The sequence below is a fragment of the Amphibalanus amphitrite genome, unplaced genomic scaffold (genome assembly GCF_019059575.1).
Source record: "Amphibalanus amphitrite isolate SeventyFive unplaced genomic scaffold, NRLGWU_Aamphi_draft 000296F_arrow, whole genome shotgun sequence".
NCBI classification, from domain to species: Eukaryota; Metazoa; Arthropoda; class Thecostraca; order Balanomorpha; family Balanidae; genus Amphibalanus; species Amphibalanus amphitrite.
The window spans coordinates 97324-123678 of NW_024881791.1; the positions used below are offsets into that span (position 1 = coordinate 97324).

General features: G+C 50.8%; 2 long non-coding RNA genes across 2 annotated transcripts; one reads left to right on the forward strand and one right to left on the reverse strand.

The window, feature by feature from the left end:
• Positions 1 to 737: 737 nt before the first annotated feature.
• Positions 738 to 8517, reverse strand: LOC122387746. Its single transcript, XR_006257664.1, has 2 exons — positions 6996 to 8517; positions 738 to 1599 (listed from the first exon to the last, which is right to left on the reverse strand). It is a non-coding gene; the product is annotated as an uncharacterized LOC122387746 (long non-coding RNA).
• A 4110-nt stretch (positions 8518 to 12627) lies between these two features.
• LOC122387716 lies at positions 12628 to 17268 on the forward strand. The gene is made up of 2 exons (XR_006257658.1): positions 12628 to 13416; positions 16461 to 17268. It is a non-coding gene; the product is annotated as an uncharacterized LOC122387716 (long non-coding RNA).
• The last annotated feature ends 9087 nt before the right edge of the window (positions 17269 to 26355 follow it).

Here is a 26355-nt window from a genome sequence, read left to right on the forward strand (position 1 = left end):
TGCTATGTCATATATTATTCGAAAATGACGATGGGAAAGCAAAAACTTGGAGTTTCAACGGAAGCCGACATCATTTTTCTCCAAAAATATCACACTTTCGTGCCTGAAATATTATAACTTTTTTTGCTATTAAGCATTTTCCTGAAGAAGTGAAAGGGGGCATCTTACCCAACAGGGTGGGAAAGACGCCCCCTGACGTTGGGAAAGATGCCCCCTGCACTATAAGTGACATAAATGGGCACGTCAATCGCCTGAACGAATCAGCAGTCCCTTCGAGCCTGCAGTAGACACTAAACGTCATCATAAGGGCCCTCAAAAGTAGTCGTAAGGGGCTTCAGAGGTCATCGTTAGGGCCATCATAATCCAGCGCGGCCAAACAAGCCTCCGTGGCGGCGTTCGGAGACCACTGTGGGGCTCTTATAGGTCTTCATGATGGTTGAGGGCCCTCGAGTCCATCGAGGGCCGCGTGGGGACCTCCGATGCCAGCGCGGCCCGTGGGGCCAACGTGGGAGCTGTGAAACTATTTTTTACTATGAGTTGTTAAGTTATTTGCTTTATCGTTACTTCAGCTGGGATTTGTTCTGGTAGCGTGACGTATCGAATTAACTGTGCCGTTTAAAGTTTAAAGGTAGTGTTGTTTAATTATCCGAGTCTCTCTAATGTACGTTTGTCAAGTTCGGTACCGTTCTGCAGTTCGCCTTTCTCTCTCCCACCATTTGTCCCACAACAGACTGTGCAAGTTTTTCAAAGTAATTATTTACAGACGGTAACATACAAACACAGGCCAGTAGCCATAACTATTTACAAGGCCCCATAAGGGCTCAAGGGCCGCACCCTTGAAACTTACATGTTGGTTCAACAAACGTCGCGCGCTGGGCAGGCTCCAACGTAGCTCTCCAGTGGAGAAGCGAAGGGCGAAGGGCGAAGAAGAGAAGTCCCCGGATCACTGCGGAACTCAGCTTATATACCGCGCCTCCGGCGGATGGCATTTGCCTCGGGCGCGGCACGCAAGGCTAGTCCCGCAGGACAGAGCGCGCAGAACATAGCAGGGCAGAACAGGACAGAGCAGAACAGAACAGCCACAGAACCTCAGGGCACAGCAGTAGAAGAGGTCACCGACTCGCCGTGGCAATGACCTCACCGGCCGCCGGCCTGCCCTTATCGATGTCTGGAGGGGGTTTTTGTTACCCTCCGGCGGCAGACGCGGCGCCGAACGATGGGAGTCGGCTGGCCAGGTATCTTTTTGTCGCAGGGGCGGTCTCAGGAGGTCCGGCGTGGTCCGCTGCGCCGGAGGAGGAGCTCGGGTCTGGTGACCTGCTGCTGGTCACGCTCCTGTGCCGACTTGCGGTTCTCACCACGCCGCATCCTCCCCGCGGTGGTTTTTTGCGCGACCGACGCCGCATTCCCCTGCGGTTGGTTTTTGCGCGGCCGACGCTGCATTCCGCCCCCGGCCGTCGGCAGATTGGTTGATGTGCCGGGCGCCGCGGTCCGCCGGGTCCGGCTGTGACCACGGTATGGCTGTATCGGAGGGACGAACTTTCTCACATCCCTCCGATGAATATATGTGAGAGAATGATTCCCACCTCCCCGGGTAGATGCCTGTGGGAATGAAACAAAAGTCAAGTCTTTGACAAGGAGTTATGTCAACTGAATTGGGAGAACTCAATGTCCTACATAGATCTGCCCCGGTTTTCTGCTTGTTCTAGATTTATCTTGGTTTAATATTCCTTACTGCCGTTTTGTTGCTTTGGTGCTGCAATTAATGTGCTATACACTTGTCACTGTTAAATTAAATGACCACTTAGGAGCAATATGGACTAGGATGTAGCTTGACCGTGTAAGGAGCGGAATGGCGTCAAACAGTCGAGCCTCTGTTGTCATTGGTTGATGACTTAAATTTGCTAGTCACTGTGCCTGGGAATGTGCGAATAGCGCTATCAGCTCTGCCGTATTAGTATCCTTCCCCGAACTCGGACAAACTGAACACAAACATCGGCTTCCAGCCTCACTATGTTGACAAACATTTCACTGGATTTTAGTTCTTAAACATTGAATTTATCTTTCTGTAATTTTGGGGTGACTTTGAGACGTCCCATCACTAATGCCATTTTTGTGACAGCCGAGCATTACTGTCCAGAGCGTGAACCACCGTCCCATTTGTAAGACCACACAAGACTGCCGGTGTGCAGGTGCCAGTACCATTGTGCCTGGACAGTTTGCCATAATTGCGACCCTTTTTACCCGCTCAAGGTGACCGTCCAGACAGTGATAGCTCACTCTGACGTGAACTCCTCCTATTTGCAATGGAGTCGACCCATGTGGATGACGGAAACCACCGCTGTGGACGCCGATGGGTTTCACTGCTGTCGGGCCCCAAGAAGTGAGCAACAGGTGTGCACTGTGTGCGGCCTAAGCTGTCTCTGCAGCCACTTGGCGCTTGGCTATCTGACGCTGCACGTACTGCGTTCGGAGACGAAGCTCCAGACACCAGACAGCTGTGAGTCAGAATATCGGGAGGCGAGTTTGCTCAGACAATTTGATCGATTTCGTCACTTTTAACAGCCAGGGATGGACATTGTCCCAGAATCCATTGGTCTAGTTTTTTCGACCTTGATTTATATTAAAGGACCGTATTCTTATTATCGTTACCTAGTGTTCTGTTAGTCTCGTTGGCTCAGCGTTCAGATACATTATTGGCCTTCTGGCAGCGCTTACGCTTATTCATGGCACTCAAATTAGACTGACCGAAACTGACCTTGACTGCGCCGAAAGGCATAGGTATAACGGGAAATAAATTGCTGAACCTTGGACAAGGCTAGGAGCAATCAGGCCACAAACTTAATCAGATTAAATCTCAACGTCATAATACTCTAGGCAACTACTTCAACTCAGTTAAGCATGTGCTGTTACTTAGGATTAAGCATTTTAATGCATTGCACTCTTACATCAGACCACTTGATTGGTCAATGTTGCAACCTTTGCTTATTGGCAGTAAGCAATATTAAACCATTAAGAACATGTTAAAGACTTGCGAGCACTACAGCCTGTTACATGCATACATACGTGTTTCTCATAACGATAGTCGTGCTAAAGGCACTGAATCAATCATGCAGATGCTCTGATTTCCCTTTCACTAGGAAATATCTATTCAACCTTAGTTATACATATCTACATACACTTGAAACCATTTCCTCATTCCGGGGTGCAAAACTGATTGATCTGAAATGAGATATTCTTTACTGTAACGCTCCCAACTCAGTTTCCTCAGGGACTATAGCGGTCAGGGTGTCTCCTGTCCCGCTGGGGCCTCCTGGGCCACACAGCTTTGGCCTGGGCCGGCCGTGCCGACGCCTCCTCTCCTGAGGAACCGGTTGAGTCAGTTTCCACCTGGGACTCGGTATCCGAGGAAGACGTAAAGCCCTCCCGGATCTGCGGCTCCTCTACCGCCTCCAGCGCCGTCGTTATTCCGCTGCTGGCGTCTCCAGCAGCGGTCCCGGATCCTGACCGACGCGTGGTCCGGTATGGCCCTGGGAAGAAACTGTCCTCCTCTGAGGTTTCCCCGTCATTTCCCCCTTCCTCTCTCTGCTGAAATTCTAACTCCCTACGGAGTGACTCTGAAGCCTGAATGGCTCGGCTCGTTCCGAGAACCCTTCCGGCCTTCCCAGCAGCCCGATATACGTGAGACTGCGGACAGGGCTTCAAGCGGTCTACGTGCACTGCGTCTGCTGGTTTGTGTGAGCCTGGCTTACGAACCTCGTACGTGAGACCGTTTTGATGCTTTCCTTCAACCACGAATCCTGGGAGCCATTTTGCGGTCAACTTTCTCGCGTTTCCGGTTTTAACTGAAGGTGTGTAAACATAAACCAGATCCCCAATTTCGAAACCCTTTTCCCGAGCGCGACGGTTGTACCACTCTCGTTGCTTTTTCCGGGCGTCTTTCTGATTGCTAATTACTTGCGTAATTGCATCAGCTTGACGCTCCCTCAGAATCGTGACCAAATCTTCTAACTCGCCTGAGTTAGGAGACAGTTCAGATGACATGGCCTTTTCAATAGGAAGTTGGAATTGTCTGCCGAACATGAGGAACGCTGGGCTCCATTTGTTTGTTGTTTGGTAGGAAGCATTGATGGCATGCTGTGTAGCACCCAGAAACTGATTCCATTCTCGTTGTGAGCGGTTGAGGGAAGTTGCGGCAGAGAAAACGCTGTTTTGTGTTTGTCCACTTCATGAATCGGGACCTGGTGGAAAGCGGCCGCTAGATCAGTGGAACTAAACCATTTTGGTTTGTTTTCGCCAATTTTTGCCAAAAGCTCGTCAGGGTTTGGTAGGGGAAACATGCGTTTCTTGCATATCGCGTTCAACTTTTGATAATTTACGCATAAACGTAAACTCTTGTCCGGTTTTTCGACTAGCACTACTGGAGAACTATACTCTGAATTGCTTTTCCTAATCAAGTTTTGATCAAGCATCTTCTGAATGAGCGCTCTGACTCCTGATTCTAAGGCTTTTGGGACCCGATACGGCTGGGTTACCACTGGTTCGTCGACTGTGGTCTCGATTCGGTGAATCACGCGATTGCACAAACCCAATTCATCTCCATCCATGACGAAGCAATCGCGATACTCAAGTAGCACATTTTGCACCGCGCCGAGCTGATCCGAAGTCAGCTCACCGTACTCGAACGCTTTCAAGAATGGCTCTCTGCTAGCTGTGTGGGTTTCATGACCTGAACCTTTTGTCTCTCTCTCATAGGTGTTGCCGGGAGCTTCCTGCTCCCGTTCTCGGATGACGGTAGCCACAAGGTCATGGAATGGCTGGGCGCTGACTGAGGTCAAAAATCCAACAGGTTCGTCATTTCTGATGACCGCTCCTTGGTCGGACACATTGAGAAAGCCTACGAAGAGGTCATTTGAGTGGTACTGCTGATGATCGAATAAACATGGTATGGGCTGAGGTTCTCCGTCTGAAACGATATGTGGTTGGAACTCAAAGTTCTCGGTAGTTTTCAGAGCGGAGTCCTGCGTGGGTTTCTCGGCCTGAACTCTGATGAATGTTACCGAACGCGGCCCGACATACTGGTGACGTCCTTTGGCCCTGATCGGTATCACCGTTGCGCATGGTCGGCTGTGTTCTGAGTTGAAAAGTCGAATGGGAGTTTTGTTGTACGTAAGGACAAAGTTGGACAGCTCGTGATGAATCTGTCGGCTTGGGTCGGCTAGGAAGTCTAATCCTAAAATCGCTTCGTAAGGCTGTAGATTTTTTGCTATCTGAAACTGATGCTTCACGGTCCAGTTCTCTGAAATCTCAAAAAGTAGCTCTCCTGTGCCTAAAATTTCTAGTTGTTGACCTGTCACTGATTTTAGATTCACCTTTGGCGGTAAAAGAGGTTCGTCACCATTTGGCTGCAGCTCGCGATAAGTTTCCGCGCTGAGCAGTGAAACCGGAGCACCACTGTCCACCAGAGCATACAGCTCGCGCCGCCCGACCTTGAGCTGCATTAGCTGGTGTTTGGCCGGTTCGGCGCTGGGCCCTGGGAGTTTTTTGAAGGACACTTGTTGGCAGGGTGACCGTTTCCTTTGCACAGGGCGCACACGATGTTACGGCAATCAGCCATAATGTGATCAGTCTCTCCGCAAACCTCGCAACCTATCCAGGCCCGACAATCCCTCTGATAGTGCCCTGGCTTATGACACCGATGGCAGATCACTGGCTTATTGTTGCGATAGGGTTTACCGCGCTGGGCTGAGGTCCTATTGCGACCGCGCGAATTTTCAGGGCCCGAACTATTTCTCCCAGAGCTGCTGTTGTTGGGAGCTGGGTTCGGGTGAGACTTGGTTTCAAATTCATGCATCGCATGAATGGTTGACTTTTTCATGTATCGGGCATTTATTTCTTCATGATGAGCCGCCAATTCAACGGCATCGTGGAAATCCGTAACACGGTTTTCTAGAATGGGACGACTCAAAAGCGGCGGAAGGCCGGCAGTAAACTGTTCCAAAGCAATTCGGTTAAACATGGTATGTTGGAGCTTCTTCTGCTCGGGGGTACCATGATCGCTTGATAATTCTGGATACGCCAGTCGAGCGAGTCGACCTACCTGGAGGGCGAACTCACGAACGGGAGTGTCCCGTCCCATTTTCGCCTGCTGTAGCTGGTTAACCAGCTGAGTGGGCTCGATTTTCCCTCCAAATTGGGTCAGAAGGGCATTCTTAACATTTCGCCAGGTTCGCTCTGAGACTGGTTTTGAGGCTAGAAATCCTCTCATGAACTGAACCGCACGAGATGACATGCGGAGCGGAAGAACACGCAAAATCTCCGCATCTGAGGCTTCCACGATCTCCTTCAGCAACTCTACTTTATCGGTCCATTCTGTAATGGCCTCGCCATTGTATTCTCCTTTAAAATGACCCAGTTGACGCAAGAAAAAGGACTCTACGTTTTGGCCGTGGCCCTCTCCTAAATGCAGTGCACGGACGCCTTCCACCACACTGCCCATTCCAGCAGTTCCCCGTATACCGGACTGACCTGGGGCTCCAGTCGAATCCACAGGAACTTCCAGCTGTGGGCGTTCTGGTGGGAGGGTGTAATAATATTCAGGCTCCGAGTACATGTTTGTCCCGGTGGTGCCTGCCGCTGGTTGTTCTCGGGACTCCGGATCGGTCATCGTGCTGAAAGCCAAAATAAAACGAGTAGCGTCATGGACACACGGCCTCTACCCCCGAACTAACCCATCTCTAGCCGGGTATCGACACACACAGGACGATTGTTTATGCCCACTTTGCTCTGATGGGCTGCAGTCCCAATCAGGCGTGGAGCAGCGCTTCACCCCACACTACGTTCGGCCCGAAGCCGCGCTTGGCCTACCGCTCAGTTGATGGGCTTTTAATTCGTGTACACTTTGAATTATGAGACGGCAGCCGGTCCCTCATAAACAATCCTCCCGGGTCACTGGTAGGGCAATCGCGACTTCGATAAGTGCGAATTCCATCGCTCACCTCAAAACTCGTTGCTTTCAGCACAAAGCACGAATGGGCCCGGGAAACCTCAGTGATGACGCAGCAAGAGCACCTGGACATACACTGTCCTCAGTGGCACCCCTCAGTGCCTCAGCCCCACACTCAAATTGGCCACGCCCATCCTCTGTCCCTTCACCAATCAGACAGGGCGGAGGGCAGGGCCTGCCGCGGGTCCGCCGCGAGCCGGCGCTGGCACCCCGGGGTGGCTGAGCCGCCCGCCTGTCCCACTGGCCGGGACAGCTGGGGGAGAGAACCACTGCGAACATGAACGGCCCTATACCTACATTACTTAAATTTAATTCTTAAGGGCAAAAACAACTTACAACACAAGTAATTTACTGCAAGTAAAAAGGCACAAGGGTTCGCCGCCCTGTTTGGAGCGGAACCGACAATAAATTTATTTAGCTCGCCTTGGGCGTGCTTAAAATAAAATCAGTCAGTCTATTAGGAATCCCACCGCTGCCACCACTGTGAAACTATTTTTTACTATGAGTTGTTAAGTTATTTGCTTTATCGTTACTTCAGCTGGGATTTGTTCTGGTAGCGTGACGTATCGAATTAACTGTGCCGTTTAAAGTTTAAAGGTAGTGTTGTTTAATTATCCGAGTCTCTCTAATGTACGTTTGTCAAGTTCGGTACCGTTCTGCAGTTCGCCTTTCTCTCTCCCACCATTTGTCCCACAACAGACTGTGCAAGTTTTTCAAAGTAATTATTTACAGACGGTAACATACAAACACAGGCCAGTAGCCATAACTATTTACAAGGCCCCATAAGGGCTCAAGGGCCGCACCCTTGAAACTTACATGTTGGTTCAACAAACGTCGCGCGCTGGGCAGGCTCCAACGTAGCTCTCCAGTGGAGAAGCGAAGGGCGAAGGGCGAAGAAGAGAAGTCCCCGGATCACTGCGGAACTCAGCTTATATACCGCGCCTCCGGCGGATGGCATTTGCCTCGGGCGCGGCACGCAAGGCTAGTCCCGCAGGACAGAGCGCGCAGAACATAGCAGGGCAGAACAGGACAGAGCAGAACAGAACAGCCACAGAACCTCAGGGCACAGCAGTAGAAGAGGTCACCGACTCGCCGTGGCAATGACCTCACCGGCCGCCGGCCTGCCCTTATCGATGTCTGGAGGGGGTTTTTGTTACCCTCCGGCGGCAGACGCGGCGCCGAACGATGGGAGTCGGCTGGCCAGGTATCTTTTTGTCGCAGGGGCGGTCTCAGGAGGTCCGGCGTGGTCCGCTGCGCCGGAGGAGGAGCTCGGGTCTGGTGACCTGCTGCTGGTCACGCTCCTGTGCCGACTTGCGGTTCTCACCACGCCGCATCCTCCCCGCGGTGGTTTTTTGCGCGACCGACGCCGCATTCCCCTGCGGTTGGTTTTTGCGCGGCCGACGCTGCATTCCGCCCCCGGCCGTCGGCAGATTGGTTGATGTGCCGGGCGCCGCGGTCCGCCGGGTCCGGCTGTGACCACGGTATGGCTGTATCGGAGGGACGAACTTTCTCACAGAGCCCTCAAAGGATGTCGTGAGGGGCCCTGGAGCCAATAATGGGGCCCACAGAGGCCGTCGTGAGGGCTCTCAGAGTCAGATGCCGCCCAAAAAGTCGCTATGTGGGTCGAAAGACCGGCATGGGGAGCACCCGACCGTACTGGACTCTCAATAGTCCCAGATCGGCTTTTGTCTACATCACAAGTATGTAATAAATGATTTGACGGTGTAATGAACGATGAACCTCAATGAAGGCTTTTATTCACAACATTGCTGGAAAACAGGGAACCAAGCATCAGGCTCATAAACCATGCAAAGCACATGCAACACCATGCCACAGCCTGCACATGCAACAACATAAATATACAACATTCACCGTCCCTCAAGACTGAGCGTGCCAAAACTACGCTCAGCAACACTAACACAAAGACAAACTCCTCGCCACACCATGTCAAAACGCTCGCCTGTCACGGCTTACACACCTGATAGTCCATTAATCGAACAGGCACCTGCTTCACCCTGGTTGACCTTCGCAGAGGCCGATCCAAATTCGTTACAGTGGTATCAGGACAGTCAGGCGAGATCTCGGGAGGTACATCATGAACATCCGGTGCAGAGACGGACACAGCATCAGACGAGTCGCCACGCTCAGCGGGACACACAGGGTCACAGGGCGAGTCAATAGGAGGCACGTCTGTGTCACTCGATCGATGATCACCCATCTGGCAGTGCTCCCCAGCGCTCTCACCTCCCATGGGCGAGAGATGACGGATAGAGACAGTCGGCTCACGACCACTCGGCAGTCGGACCTTGGCGTACGTGGGAGTAACGTGCAGAAGATCGACCTCATCCACCAGAGGCTCGTACTTGCTGGCGCGGTTGAAGCGACGGAGCAGTACCCTGTCTGATGTCACCAGCCAAGAAGGGAGAGCTTGACCATTGATTGACCTTCGAGGATGTTTGAAGAATCGTTCATGAGGCGTCTGGTTCGTGGCTGTGCATAGCAACGAACGAACGCTGTGCAAAGCCCGGGGGAGGACGGTTTCCCAGTTTTTCAAGTCGATGCTGTCAGAGTGACAGGCCATGCACACAGACTTCCAGATGATGCCGTTGTAACGCTCGGTTTGACCGTTGCCTGGGGCGTTGTATGCCGAACAGAAGCTCTGGGCGATGCTGTTCTGTAGGAGAAACTGCTTAAATCGAGAAGACGTGAAGGCGGTGCCCTGATCGGAATGTACAAACTCCGGTGTGCCAAACATAGTGAACAGAGACATCATACACTGTATCGCCGAATCCGCAGACGTATCGGCAGTAGGAAAAGCGAACGGGAAGCGAGAGAATTCATCTACCACGACAAACATGTACGCTCTTTGAGTGTTTGATGGCAGGGGACCCTTGAAGTCAACGCTCAATCGCTCAAACACCCTAGTCGCCTTGACAAGCGTGTTAGAGGTATGGACGAATCGTGGTTTGTGCTGTGCACAGGTTCTACACTGCGTTACGACTCGCCTTACATCATCCACCGAACAAGCCACATTCCGCGACCGGAGGTAGTGCCACAACCGCGTTACACCAGGGTGGCAGAGTTGTCCATGGAGAGATCGGATGAGATCTTCAGTGTCCGTGGTGGTTGCGCCACAGACAGCCCTGGATAGCATGTCGGGAACTGTGTTGTTGAACTTCCCCGGACGATACACGATCTCAAAGCTCATGCACGCCAGCTCGAGACGCCAACGCAGTATCTTGTCGTTCTTGATGCGTCCTTTGCTCGCGCGGTCGAACATGAAGGAGACCGAGCGTTGATCTGTGATGAGCTTGAAGTGGCGTCCAATCAGAAGATGCCGCCACTTTCGAATTGACTCGACTATGGCTGCAGCCTCCTTCTCAACGGATGCCTGTTTGCGTTCTGATGGGTTTAACGTTCGCGAGAAGAAGGCGACCGGCTTGTCGTTCTGAGTAAGAGTGGCTGCGATCGCATTATCAGACGCGTCCGTCTCTACCACAAAGGTAGCGTAGTCGTCAATCGCTGACATGGTAGCAGCACCGATGTCTTCCTTCAACCGCTGGTACGCCGCGACCGCGTCAGGCGACAGGGGAAAGCAGTCGCCGTCGATCAGCGGCCGGAGCTTCTCGGAGAAGGACGACACCCACTTGGAGTAGTGTGAGAGCATGCCTACAGCTCGCTTCAGTGCCTTCGCGTCCTCGGGCACCGGCAGCTCCATCAAGGCTCGAAGTCGGTCTGGATCAGGTCGAATCGTCCGGTTCTCCACCACATGCCCCAGGATCCTGACGGATGTCTTGCCATACTGACTCTTCTCTTGATTGATCGTCAGCGAGAACTTCTTTGCAGCGTCGATGAAGCGCTCCAGGTTCCTGTCATGTTCTTCTCTGGTGCGACCACAGATGGTCACGTCGTCGACGTATGCAAATGTGTCGCGCAGGTTCTCAGCTCGGATGACATCGTGGAGGATCTGCTGAAAACAGGCGACCCCATTAGTGACCCCGAACGGGATACGAAGGAATTCGAAGAGTCTTCCATCAGCTTCGAAAGCTGTGTACTTGCGATCTTCAGGATCGATGGGGATCTGGTGATAGGCACTGGTCAGGTCTATCGTGCTGAAGTAGGAGTATTGAGCGATCTTTTCAACCTGTTCGTTGATTCTTGGCAGCGGGTAAGCATTCAGCTCCGTGAAGCGATTGATGGTCTGGGCGTAGTCCACAACCATCCGACGTTTCCCGCTAGGAGATGCAACCACAAGAACTTGAGCACGCCATGGGCTGGTGCTGGGAGAGATGATGCCTTCCTTTAGGAGACGATCGACCTCACCCTCGATGAACTTCACTTCGGAAGCGCTGTAGCGGCGTGACTTGGCCTGGATAGGGTGACAGTCCTCCGTCAAGTTACCGAACAAGGATGGTGGCGTTACCACTGCGGGAGTCAGACAGCACAGGCTGAGCGAGGATCGAGAGCCACCGAACGTCAGGGACACGCTTTCGTGTGCCTTGAGAAAGTCATGACCGAGTAGCACAGGTGCACACAGATCGTCCATAACAGAGAACAGGTAGTCATCATATGATTCATCTTGAACCCGTAGTCTCACCCTACACTGCCCCGCCACCTTGACATGATGCCGTGTGGAGGCCATGCACACAGTACCATGTGCGGGTTCGATGTTCAGGTGAACGTCCTCTGCGACCCGGGTACGGATGAAACTCTGAGAGCTACCAGTGTCGATCAGCGCTTCGAACTCTTGACCATTGATTGTGACACGTGTCATAGCAGACCGTAGACTCGGAAGAGAGGTTTCATGCATTGCTGACAGTATCGGCATAGAAGCTGTGGTTTGTCTCCGGTCCTTGGTCGGTTGTGCTCTTCTGGACCATCTCCCCATCTGGCAGACTGAGGCAAAATGCCCCTGCCTACCACAGCTTGAACAGGTAGCATTGCGTGCACGACACTTGTTTCGAGCATGATGTGGACCACCACAGAAGAAGCAGGTACGTTCAACTGCTGCAGTCACTTCCTCTCCTCCTCGAGCGGATGGCACTGTCTCCTCCGCAGAAGAAGGATCAGACTGAGCATGGGCTGTCACTGTCACTGGTGACGAATCACTGCTGTTTCTATGATACATTTCAGATTGCTGCTGGGCCATCTCCAGAGCACGAGCCTGAGAAACAGCTGTTTTCAGATCAAGCTGAAGGTTCTCCAGAAGACGCTGTCTGTGGCGTATTGTAATTTGTAGTGTCCTGAGACGTGCTGTCATCTAACGGCAGAAAAGCGAACTCGTGGTTGACGGCAAGTGAGGGCGCGGCAGCCGGAGGGTTGTAGAGTTAGACACCCGAGCTAGGGTTGGTCAGTGCTGTATAATATCTGACATTACTGAATACATATCATCGTCTTACGTTATCTGATATCTTAAGAACGTTACATGGTGTCAGAAGTTAACGTAACACAAAGGTGCCCACGATGCTGTCGAATCTTCGCCCACCGGCAGAGCTCGAGATTTCATCACCGCAATTAGCAACAAGATGGCGGACCTGGCGGCGTGAATGGGAGAATTACGCTGTGGCTGTCGAACTCGCTGGCAAGCCCCAGGCCGTCCAAGTGGCCGTTTTTTCTCAACTGTGCAGGTGGTGAAGCACAAGAAGTCGCCTCTCATTTCTCTGGGTGGTCTGCAGAACAAGGGTTGGATGAGCTAGTGTCACGCTTCGAGGCGTTCTGTGTGCCCCGCCAGAATGTTGTCCGTGAACGGTACAATTTCTACACTCGCGGTCAGAAGCCAGACGAGTCGGTCAGCCAATATCTATCGGCCCTTCGATCTCTGGCAGCAACGTGTGATTTCCCAGACGGGGACAACATGATAAGAGACAGAATATGCATCGGCCTCCGTGACCAGAAAATACAAGCAGCGCTGCTGAAGCGAGCTGATTTGACCCTTCAGATGGCAATCGACATAGCGCTATCCGAAGAAGCCGCCAATCGTGATCTCAAGGTGTTTGGAACTGAGTCCCACAGTGAGCAAACAGACAACTTGGCCGCCGTCTCTGGACACAACCGGTCCCAACCGACCCGCAAGTGCAAGTTCTGCGGCCGTGATCACCCAATGGTTCGGTCTCGCTGCCCTGCATGGGGCAAAGCCTGCCTCGCCTGCGGGCAGGCCAACCATTTCGCATGCAGTACTATCTGCGGCTCCCGGCGTCCCCCGCCCGGCTCTGGCGGGCGCGGACCAGTTCGCCAGCCAGCGGCCCGGCCGCTGTCTCTCGCCGCCACCGTGGGCGCCGCCGGCGCCGCCGCCGCCGGCCGCGATCAGCTGACTGCGACTCCGCCAGCCGGCCAGCGCCGCGACCCGCCTCCCGGCGCGTCAGGTGCACATCAACATGAGCACTGGGACGTTTTGTCGACAGCTGGCCATTCCGGTGAGACACCCACAAAAGCACACAAAACTTTGACCGCCTCGGGAAAATCGGTGACGTTTCTGATAGATTCCGGCTCCGAGTGTGACGTGTTGACATGGACAGACTACGTGCGTATCACCGACGATCCACAGGGCGCATGTTTGAGACCGTGCCATACCGTTCTGCGCATGTATGACGGCGCTCTCGTGTCATGTGAGGGGAAACGGTCCCTGTGCTTTACTAATCCCGTGTCTCGGAGTAGGCACATCCTTCAGTGTAAAGTTGTGAACAGTGCTATCTCTTCCATACTAAGCCTGAACACGTCAGTCCAGCTGGGCCTGATTGACGTCCGCGACTGTGACCCACTGGACTATGTCCCTGCCCCGCCCCCGCCGGCCGTGACCCCAGGGGGTGACCTCGCTACCGAACCGGGTCATGGCCCTCCCGGAGCTCGTCCGTCGCCCGGGCCACCGCGGTCGGGGTGTGTGAGTGACGGTCAGTCGCGCATCAAAGCTGAGTATCATGACGTGTTTGACAAAAGTAGCGTGGGACTAGTGGCGGACAACTATGAAATTGTGACAGATCCGTCCGCTATCCCGGTAGTGGAAGCTCCCCGCAGAGTGAGAGTGCACGTGCGTGAGAAACTTAAGAAAAAACTGGACGATCTCGAGACTCTAGGCGTCATTTCTCACATCACTGAGCCAACTGACTGGGTCTCAAATCCTGTGATAGTGGATAAACCGAACGGGGATATTCGCCTATGCATAGACCCCCGTTTCCTAAATCGAGCTGTGAGGAGAGAACACTATCCCACACCCACTGTGGACGAGGTAACCGCCCGGCTCACGGGAGCCAAAGTATTCAGTCTCGTGGATGCATCCTGTGCATTTTGGCAGATTGGGCTATCAGCTAGGTCGGCGCGCCTGTGCTGCTTCCACACGCCATTTGGACGCTATATCTGGAACAGGCTGCCATATGGCGTGAAGTGCAGCTCCGAAATTTGGCAGAGAATGATGCATGAGCTCATCAGGGGTCTTGAGGGTGTGGAGGTCATAGCTGATGATTTTGTAGTTTTAGGTCGCGGCAACACGCGTGCGCAGGCCGAACAGGATCATGACCGCAATCTAGCGGCATTTCTAGCCAGGGCACGTGAGAGGAACCTTCGTCTGAACCCGGATAAATTCAGGTACAAAGTGACAGAACTGAAATGGATGGGTCACGTCCTGTCGGCTGACGGCTTGAAACCAGACCCAGCTAAAGTGTCTGCGGTGCGTGACTATCCGCCCCCCACGGATGTGCCCAGTCTCAAACGCTTCCTGGGGATGGTCAGTTTTTTGGCCCGCTACATCCCCAACCTGTCACAGACTGTATCACCTCTCCGTCAGCTCACTCAGGCCAGCTTCGACTGGTACTGGAGCCCCCAGTGTGAGACAGCATTCAAAACCATTCAGCAGCTGCTTACAACAGCGCCAGTGCTCAAATACTATGACCCACATGACGAGGCTACAGTGCAGTGCGATGCATCGAGCCATGGCCTCGGCGCTGTCCTTCTGCAGCGGGGAAACCCAGTCATGTACTGCTCGCGCTCCCTTACGGTAGCGGAGCGAGCCTACTCGCAAATTGAGAAGGAGCTATTGGCCATTACTTTTGCGCTCACTCGCCTGGACCAATATCTGTACGGTAGGCCAGTGACAGTCGAGACTGACCATAAGCCATTGGTCGCGATACACAACAAACCACTCAGTGACGCACCACTTCGCTTGCAGAGAATGCTTCTCACACTGCAGAGGTACAACTTTCACATTGTGTACCGACCAGGATCAGAGATTCCTGTTGCTGATGCGCTTAGTCGTGCTCCAACTCAGCAACCATCCTCACTGTTCGCAATGGAGACCGAATCCCTAGAGTTGTCCAGTGGGATCGCGGTGTCTCCAGAGCGTCTAGAAGCCATACGGGCCGCGTATCAGTCGGATCTGGTCCTCCCACGGGTCGTCAAACAGGTACTGGCAGGGTGGCCGAAGCATCGGCGCCAGTTGCCAGACGCACTCCGGCCGTATCATGGCTTTCATGACGAACTTTTCACACAGGACGGACTGCTGTACAAAGGCAGGTGTGTGGTCATTCCCAGCGCTCTTCAGCACGACCTTATCTCGCGCCTGCACCGTACTCATATTGGTTTGTCATCGATACTGCGACTTGCTCGGCAGAACGTGTTTTGGATCGGAATGACCAGCCAGCTAAAAGAAGCGATTCTGAAGTGCCCAACCTGCCTAGCCCATCGCCCGGCTCAGACGGCCGAGCCGCTATTGTCGCATGAGGTCCCCTCCCGGCCATGGGCGAAACTGGGAACGGACATTTTTGAACTTAATGGGTCAATGTACCTCGTGCTGGTAGATTATTACTCCAACTTCATGGAGATTGACCGCCTGACTCGGACTACTGTGACACATGTGACCTCAGCTCTAGCGGCCCAGTTTGCTCGCTATGGCATTCCAGAAACGCTGGTTAGTGATAATGGCCCACCGTTCAGCAGCTGTGAGTTCAAAGCATTTCTGCGTTCGCTGGATATTGATCATGTTACCTCCAGCCCAGGCTATCCGCAGTCGAATGGCAAGGCTGAGAACGCCGTGAAAACGGCGAAGAGTTTAATGCGTAAGGCTATCGCCTCCGGTGAAAACTTCCTTTGGGCGCTGATGACGTGGCGTAATTCGCCCAGTGAAGGGTCAGACATGTCGCCGGCACAGAAAATGTTTGGACGTGCCTGTCGGACGTTTTTGCCTACTCCCAGGTCAAACTTGCTTCCCGCGTACCCGACTCCTCTCCCGAGTGTTCTCGCTGACAATAAACTGCGCCAGGCGAAATATTACAATCGTCGGACACAGCCCCTGACCCCTCTGGTCGTGGGTCAGCCCATTCGGATGCGCCTCCCTGGACAGCGCACATGGACCCCTGGCGTCTGTACAGGAATAGCTGGGCCGCGATCTTACTGGGCGCGCGTGAATGAAGTGACCTATCGTCGCAACCGCCGCCAGTTGTTAGCCACCAATGACCCTCTGCCTGTACAGAGTGATCACTCGGACCCAGACCTGCTCGGTCCGCCACGGGAACCCACCGCGTTACCAGAGCCGCCTCAGACTCCTCCCGTCGCCACCGGCACGGGCGTGCGCCCGCTCGTCGTCCCGCCCGTGCCTCCTGCCCGTCCTGGCGAACCGTGGATGGATGTGCCGTCATCTCCTCCGCTCCCGCCGTCCCCCGTCCATGCGCCTTACGCACCACTGACCGGGGCAGGCTCACCGCCGGTCATAAGTCGCCGTCCCCAGCGCGAAAGGCGCCCGCCCGCCTATCTGTCCGATTACGTTAGATGAATCACTGTTCGCGTCAGTTCAGTTCGTGTTCACTGTTCTTGTCAGTTCGTGTCAATGCATGCTGGATGTGGCTGCATACTTATCAGCAGACGGTAGAATGACCAAGCGTCATGAGAGGTATGCAATGTAAATATTTTGTCGCGCTTTATACTGTTTTGCGATTACCAGTAGTGTTACAGTGCTCAGTCCTTCAGTGCCGCGTTATAGCTTCGTCGCACAGTAGCTTTGCGTAGCATTTGATGTGGTGCATTGCACATGTGTGTTCGTGTACGGACACCAGCATGTCCGTGATCTCGATATCTCATTGTCGCAGGAGAAGGGATGTGGCGTATTGTAATTTGTAGTGTCCTGAGACGTGCTGTCATCTAACGGCAGAAAAGCGAACTCGTGGTTGACGGCAAGTGAGGGCGCGGCAGCCGGAGGGTTGTAGAGTTAGACACCCGAGCTAGGGTTGGTCAGTGCTGTATAATATCTGACATTACTGAATACATATCATCGTCTTACGTTATCTGATATCTTAAGAACGTTACACTGTCGAATAGCACTGGATGACAGGCCATTGATGAAGGCATCACGTATGGCATCCTCCTTTACTTTTTCAGCTGTAGCTGCTTCAAACTTGCATTGAGATGCCAGGAGCCCCAGTTCCTCGAGATAAGTGTCAAGTGATTCCCCAGCCTGCTGTCGCCGAGAAGCGAGCCTGTGGCGAGCATAGACCTCACTGTGGGGTTTCACGAACCTTGCTTCCAGCATCTCGACAGCCTCATCAAAGGTAGTGGCCGCCTTGATCAGCTTATAGCACGCACATGACATGTGAGCCCGAAGAAGCGTGAGCTTGTTGGGATTTAGGGCCGGATCGATGGAGTTGAAGAAATCCCCAAACTTTGTAATCCACATATCCCACTCATCTTCAGCAGATGGCGATTTGGGATCAATGTTGAGTTCTGGGGGCTTGAGATACTTGTCCATCTTGATTTGCCAGAGTCATGCAGCATGCAGGTTATGTTGTGAATAAAATTGTAATGAACGATGAGCCTCAATGAAGGCTTTTATTCACAACATTGCTGGAAAACAGGGAACCAAGCATTAGGCTCATAAACCATGCAAAGCACATGCAACACCATGCCACAGCCTGCACATGCAACAACATAAATATACAACAGACGGGCTGTTTGAAGGACAGCCTACGGATTTAGGGGGGCGTCTTTCCCCATCAGGACAGGGGGCATCTTACCCCAAGGTACCGAAGTAACATTAAATCAGTACAATTTGTTAGCCATAAAACTACACCCTGAAACAAACTGTTTGGGACACAGTACACGCATGCTAATGTATCACGACTATAGCAAGGTACGCAAAAATTATTTACCTCCTTTGATATTTACAATGTTCTGACACCAAAATATTTTTTGAAAGCAGCAAATAAAAAACATGCAATCATCAGCCAGCCGTTGCCCAACTGAGCTTCGCAATTTTTGTGCAGTTAACAAGGCAGGCTTCCGCTTTACGCTAAGATCATTAATTTCCAGGTCCGATTCTTTGTTTCGCCGCTAGAGGGGGTGGGGCGTCTTTCCCACCCTGGGCATCTTACCCCACTCTCCCCTATATTTACTTGTACTTTCATTAAAGAGGTCCAAATATAAAATCATGCTTACATACCTTAGGTATACCTACTCAAAGCCATTTATCCAACAAGCGTTGCTATTAACTTGCGCACCGATGGGGGGCCGGTTACCCCCCCCCCCCCTGATGTTTTTCATGAATAGCGGAAAAACCTTTCGGGCAACTTCGTCACTTCGGTCATCAGGTCACTTCGAATGACACAACCTGATATCACTTTTTTGCAACTTTGTCACCGTGCCAGCTACAGTACCTAGATGACGGAGGCCTTTGGAAGTCGTATAGGATGTAATGAGGATGGCTACAATTTGTTTAGCTCGGAATTTTGATATCGCCATCGGTCGGGTACAGTACCTACGCCCATTATAAGTCAATGGGAAAAAATCAACCCCCTGTTTTTCTCACTAAAACGCGTTTGAATGGCCCAATATACCATGAATGACTTTATATGCGATCAACCTTGTTTACCTTGAGACCTTTTTTGCTCTTGGGCAACTGTAAGGTTAATAACTCCTTACAGGAACAAGATACAGCCACGCGGAGCCGCTGGTGTCATCGTGTTCAGCTCGTCAAGGCGCATCGAATGGTATACATGATGACCTTGAGGTCACGTAACTTTTGAGCTTGACCTTTCGAGGTTAACATATAGGGGAGAGTGACCCAATTACGCACACGTAAGGCTCCATGAATCGCAATTACTGCCAAATGGGTGCGCCGATAGGGATGTAATCACGCCAGTATGTTGGACAATCAATTGTCTCTATAAACCCAGAGACGGAACTATGATGGGATTACAGTATGGCTATGACGACTGTTTTAACCCGGCAGTTGCTGGGGTATTTCGCCACCCACCGTTTGCTGGGGGGGGGGGGGGGCGTTAAACGCCCCCAGCCGATAACTCGAGAACCAATAGGCGCAGCGACACGCACGGGGCGGCAAACGAAAGAACGCGACGAGACGCTTCAGATGAGTACTTAAAAGTTGAATTTTGAGGTCACAGGTTGGGTCAAGGTCAGGTCAAACACCTGAAATCGGGCTTTCAGTAACATGGACAGGACTTTTCAGTAGTAGCAGTAGCAGAGGACAGTAGCATTTCAGGACTTCGCAATGGGCGCCTCTCGTCATAAACTCTGTCAAAACGGTGCACAATCCATCATATAAGGCATACAAGAGTGTCAGCTCCATGTAGGGGTCAGTCAAGCATAGGTCAGGGTCAAGGTCAGGTCAACCGGGTAGGTAGGCACATATTCCCGAAAATCAAAACTGATATTTGCAGCCTGTGACACATGTTTTATGGGTAATTTGGGGCGTAAAACACGATGGTGACATTTATTTTATCATATGTGTACGTGTTTGGCTCAAAAAGTTCAATTTAAGAAATGCATGTATCATGGTCGTGAAGTAGGTACCTAGTCACGAGAAATTGCTTAGGTTCAGCTCAAGATTTTGGAAAATGCGGAACGATAATCAATAATCGAAGATAGCCATTTGATTGTTCATGGTATTGGCAGTCTAATGGCGTTTACGGCATGTCTGTATGTCTATTTTGTGATTTTATATGATTTTTTGAACATATGCCGTTTTTGGTCGAAAATTCAGAAATCGTGACGTCACGAAAACCTCGATATCTCAAATACTTTCCGACCGATTTTTTTGAAACTTTGTCAGGATAAACTTCAATTAATTCCCTACAGGTACCCAAAATTTGGCGGGTCTGCGGCGCGCCGTTTTTATGCTATTGCCCGGCGAAAAAAGTGGGGGCGTTTAACGCCTCCCCCCCAGCAACTCGCGGGTTAAGAACTGCATTTGTGCGTTATTGGGAACAGGCTTCCTAACAACGCACAGCAAGAGCCCTTTATTGCGCACATTTTTCAGTATGTATGCAGCGATACGGCGTGCACTAAAATATCAACTTTTCATTGCACGTTCAGTCATCGTCTAAGCTAACTAATGGTTAACCCGCGCCCCGCTGGGCTATTCAGCCATACGCGCCCTGCTGGGGGGGGGGGGGTAGATTCTGCCCCCCCCCCTGTCTAACTTCCGAACCGATGGTCGTAGAAAGACGGGGAAAACGGCAATCGGAAGCTCTCAACAAGGCGGATCTTAAGAGCCCAATTTTTTTTTGCTTAAGTAGGTCAGAGGTCAGGTCAAGGTCAGGTCAAGGGTACAAAATGCAAGCTTCTACAGTATCCCCCCCCCCGGAGTATCTATCTACAGTATCTATTCCCCGGAGCGGCTGGGGCTGCTTCATCCGCTCGGCTGAACTCACCCAAAGCGTATCGGGAGCTACGCGGCTCGTGCTCTCGAGCATGCGGGCTGAGACGGAGGCCGTCACTGTTGGACTGAACGCCCTGAATCAGCTCCTACCCGACTGTCAGCACATTGTCGTCGCCACTGACTCACAGTCTCTCTTGCGGAAATTGGAGGGCGGCGTGTCGCCCCCTGAATGGTGGACAGACAGGCGCATCACCTGGCTCTACTGCCCCGGCCACGCTGGCGTGGAGGTCAACGAGAAGGCAGACCGGCTGGCGGGCAATGGCGCGCCCGCTACCAGCAGGATCGTCCTCTCGGCTTCCGACTTCCAGCAACCACTCAAATTCAAGATGGAAACTGACGATGCCAGGAAGCCAAATCCAGGAGAAGCGGAAGTCGGGAGGATGGCCCGTGTCGGTCTGAGGCCGGGCTGGATCGCGAGATCGGGCCTCTGCGGCCCCCGTGGGAGGATGGCGTGCCAGCTCGCGTGCGGGACGGTGTCTCGACGAATCCTGGCCAACATCTGCACGTTGGGAGGAGCGGAGACGGCATGGAGGCGGATCTTCGGCTCCCATTCGGTCGACGAAGCTGTCGCCGAGGAGTAAGTACCTAAGTAAGTTCTACAATATCGGTTTTGCACCGTAGTTGCCGAAGAATGGACTGAGACTGATTGTCCAAAACGTGTTCTTAGACTACCAAGACAATATTCGTTGCATACAATGTCATTCAAAGGTCAAGGTCAAGGTCAGGTCAGGTCAGGTCAGGTCGCCAAAAACAAAATATAGAAAAGAGCATGTGTGACACATGTTTTATGGGTCATTTTACTCATAGAATTCAATAGGCACACTCAATAAGTGATATGGACCACCTCTGGATGAATTTCAGGTCGAGGTCAGGTCAAGGTCAGGTCAAGTGAGGTCAAATTTTGAAGTTTGTTGTTAAGGCCTAAAAAGGTGTCTATCTGATGCAGTTTTTCACGGCATATCGAATGGTGCTATTTTTGTTTCCGTACGAGGTCTAGAACTTCAAAAAAAAATCATTTTTCAAAATTTTGTGTGTCGTGTCGTCATAAAATTTGAATAACTCCCACATTTTTGAGCCGATTCTTCTAAAAATTGGTATGTAGGTGCACATAGACCATTTCTCTGACATACAATCCGGTTTTTTCGATACACTCAGAATTTTGGATTTTATAATTATTTTCCCAAAAAGTCAGTTTTTTAGAAAAAAAAGGCCAAAAATTTTTTCTTTGGGCCAAAAATGGCTCAAAGAAAAAAAGGGCCAAAAATTTTCAAAAAACCGAGATAACCATTTGATAGACGAAGTAGATTCACGTATAACCTTTTTTGTTACGTCTTGATTTCTTCAAAAATGAAGATGTTAGCGGCGTTTGAAATGTTGCCGTTTTTGAGGCAAAAATGGCGAACATGACGTCACTAAAACGTCAATTTCTCAAAAAAAAATCGACGTATTTCGCTCAAATTTTCAGGGAACGTGTCAAATTGATGTATGATAAGGTACTGAAAGTTTGACGTCGCTGGCGTAACGCGTTTAGAAGTTATTGGCGAAAAACGGGAGGGGGCAGATTCTGCCCCCCCCCCCCCCAGCGGGGCGCGGGTTTTAAGAAACGAGGCATGTTTGTCTTGTTCATTCTTAAGTGTCGTACTTTGTTAGAATCCATGCATGCATGCTTATAATTTTACAGTCGATTCGTTACTGATCCGTCTGAACTGAATAGCTTGCTTATCCGGTGCGAAACTCTTAATTACTCTTCTGGAAAATTATCACCTAGGTATTCCATTCCCGGCCCGGTCCATTGTAGAAAAGGAGCGTTTCAGTAAAGAAATGTGAGCCTTTTACTGCGGACGGGGGGTCAAGAACGACGGACATGGCTTTCCGAAACAGGCTGGAGAAGTTTTCAGAAGGGTGAAAAGAAAAAAGTGCCCAAGGTACCATCAAGTCAGGTAAGTGAAGGCATGATCCCTACATTTGTTTCTGATAAAAAAGAAATTGAAACTATTTCGAGATCATCTCAGTGACCTCCGATAACCCCGGCGCCTTTCCGTCATTTATCTGTTTGTTTGTTGTAAAAAGGGGCCGATCGCAACGAAACTTTCAGTACTCTCGAGTTAATAAATTTTACACCTACCCTTAACATTGCATGACCCTGACCCAAATGTGAAATGACCTTTGACCTGTGACCTATTTCTCGAGAGTCGAGACCATGTTTAGCCGCGTATGTCGGCCCGCATTAGCCACGCGTTTGCAGTCTTTTCATAATTTCAAGCGTTCAAACATGTGATATGACGTTGGTCCCATTGCATTAGAATGGGTGTCAAGGTCACCTGAAGGTTAGGTCAGGTCATTGACCTTTGATGACCTCGGTTCAGTTTTCGAGTTTTACATGTTTCTAGGCTAGGTTTTGGAGTGAGTTCGGATTTAGCAACCATTTGAACATTTACGAAGTAGTTTTGCTGCTTTCGGAACATGTAACGAAGCTGTCAGAAGCAGTTGACACGGTAGGTACGATTACCCGGCAGGGCCCCTACTGTTTGACCTGACCTGACCTGACCCGATCTGGCCTAAATGCATGAAGACATCACCTGTGATCAAAGCTTACCTACATGATATTCGTGATGAGCACCCCGAAAATCCCATAGTAGCCACACTTAACGATGTTCTAACTTCTAACAGCTCCCGATTTCCCGACTTTTGGGTCATTAAACTTGGGTATCATCGGCTTCCTTTCGTCACGGGCAACACGCTTGTTTTTTTTTTCGCGAAGCTCTAGCTCGATCAGGGCCCAAACGCAAGGAGGGGGGGGGGGTGGGGTGGTACCAACGCCGTGCCGTCGAAGCACGCAAAATGGTCTGTGCCGGCGAAGGTTAAAAGACTCTCGTGTCAACCAAAGAAGTTGATACCACTTTGTTTTGTACAACATAGAACCGCTAAAATGGTCATATATTAACCCTATGATGACGTGATATCGGGGTGGGCTGAGGTCTAAAGCTTCAATTTTTTACGGAACGAGCGAAGCGAGCGTAGTCTTTCCTTAGATTAAAGGAAATAGTTCACTTTTTAACATGGGTTTTGAACTGGAATAGCAGTTCCGTAGCCTGGGCTGAGACGAGCATAAATCAGGAGCTTTTACAGCCCAACGATCACCCTAGGCAAAGATATTCTATTTCTCGTCCCGAAAAAGGTGTCTTGCGTTGACGATGTGTGCCTTGCATATATTCGCATCCAGTATGAAAAGAGCATGGGTACCGAAAATTCTTCAGAAACTAGAGAAATTATCTACGAGAACTCTAGAGAAATTCTCGTACTGATCAATAAGGACATTCAGCAGCAGCAGATCGCCCAAATGCCGGTGGCCGCGATCATTTCTCTAGTTTCTGAAGACTTTTCGGGACCCATGCTCTTTTCATACTGGATCGCCTGTGCCTTACAGAAACTGAAAAGTTCTTCTTATTATCAAAATATAGAAAATAATCTTTTGTTATAAATAGGTTTTATTTTCTTTGCTGATCATTTTGAACATAAAAAATCATAAATCCATTGCAAAAAAAAATAATTTCGTGAAAGTGAACTATTTCCTTTAACGGAAATTTCTGAGTATGAGCGGCCGGCCGGCCGGCCGGCCGTGGACACGATTCTGCGACGCTTATATCTCAGCAACCACTTGACCGATTTACACGCGGTAATTTTTGTAGGGTAGCTTCATTCCTTCTACCAAGTATTGGACTATTCCCGATGCATGTGGGTGACCCCTTATGCACGTGCCACGTGCAAAACGAAGAGGTGTCACTTTTGTAATTGTTGCAATATCTCTGTAACTACTTGGCCGATTTCGCTGAAAGTTGGCATGCAGGTAGGCACCCACTAGGCACTGCATATCCATGTGCCAGAGTTGGGGCGCTGCTGCACGTGCGCACGTGCAGGGGTCGTTTCCAGATCTCGAGAACGGCTCGACCGATTGCGCTCAAATTTGGTACACAGTTAGGGACCGGTTAGTAGGGTGCCGTGCACAAGTCAGTTGGGACCCATTTTGCACGTGCGCACGTGCAGGGTGCCGCTTCCAGATCTCGAGAACGGCTGGGCCGATTGTGCCCAAATTTGGCACATCGCTAGAGACCGGTTAGTAGGGTGCCGTGCACAAGTCAGTTGGAGGTACTTCCTCGCAATTTCGCACGTGCAAGGCCCACCCTCTCGCTCGCTCCGTTAGTCGCCCCAAAGGGCGTTATAGGTACTGGTTTTAGGTAATTGGATGCGTCGTAGCGTCATTAAAATTTGAAAAACGTTTGCAACTGTGATTCGATTCTTCTAAAAATTGGAATGTAGGTATGTGCACAAACATTACTTTGGTAACTAATAACCCGGGTTTTTCGATTAATTCAAAATTAAAGACTTCATAAAAAGTTAAAAAAAAATCTCAAAAAATGCTTAGCCTCACAATTTTCAAAAACCGAAATAGCCATTCAAAAGACAAAGGAGAATCACGTTTGATTTTTTGTTAAGCATTGATTCCAAAAACTGAAGATGTTATAAATAGAGGCATTTGAAGTTTTTGAAGGGAAAACAACGTGACCTGACGTCACTAAAACGTCATTGCTCAGTGCTCCTCAGTGCTCCTTTGGCACTGAGGGCGCCGAGAAGTTGCGACATTTGAAGACCGTGCAGAGGCTCACTTATGACGTCATAGGTCAATTACATGACCTGACCCGAAGATGCAGTTGGTGTCGCAAGATGCGGCTTGGATCAAAGGTCAGGCATGCCCAGTTTCAGCTCTCTATCGCCGGCGATTTCGGAGCTAGCGCAAAAAAAAAAAAACCCTATGGGGGCGACACCCTCACCCACCCCCCCCCCTCGGCCGGCGATGGGTAAACGCTAATAAAAGTGTTAAGCTTTTCTTTTGTAAAAAAAAAATCATCGATTTCAGGTGCTGCATGGTGAAACTTATCCTAAATGTCCCCGTTCCCTGGATCGACCGGCCGTTTGAACTTTGACGATCGGCCCAGTAGTTTCGGAGCTAGGAGCGGGGCAATGGATAGCCCCCCCCCCCCTAGTAGGGCGCGTTATACGCAGACACCAGTGGGCGCGCGGGTTAAGATCTCGAAAACGAAACAAGCTAGTGACAAGCGGTGGATGACATGGAATAGTTACAAACAGACAAGCTCTACAAGTTCTAGGGAGATCATTTTCAAGTCAGATAAGAAACGACGTCACAGGGGTCAAAATTGTCAAAATAGTCTAAAGGCGTTAGAAGCCAAGAGAGTTTTTTGCGAATAACTTTTGAACTAATCAAAATAGAGCAAAACCATTAGTAATACCCCACTACCACTGCCGTAGGCTAGCCCTCCGTCTCGGTCCGAATTATAGCCTCAAGCAGCCGGGAAAGATTTTTAAATACGCTTCGGAATTCGTATACGAAAACGTAGCTGGTTACTTCTCCACTGAAACCATCGGCGTATTTTCTCAAAGTCTTTGGTAAAACTTGCCCTTTATAACGAAATTATATAGGTACAGGTCTCGCAGGTTTTAGCGGTAGGTTTTGCACCTAGAAAATTTAGTGTACTTCAGGCTATATCTTCGTCGTCTTAAGGCTTTAAGTGTTGAAGATGCGATCGACTTGTTGGTTCTCAAGCCGGCCATGATCGTGTAAAATGGCTTCATCGTAGATCGATTAGTTTCTGAGATATAACCGGAAATGTAAAAGTGCAAA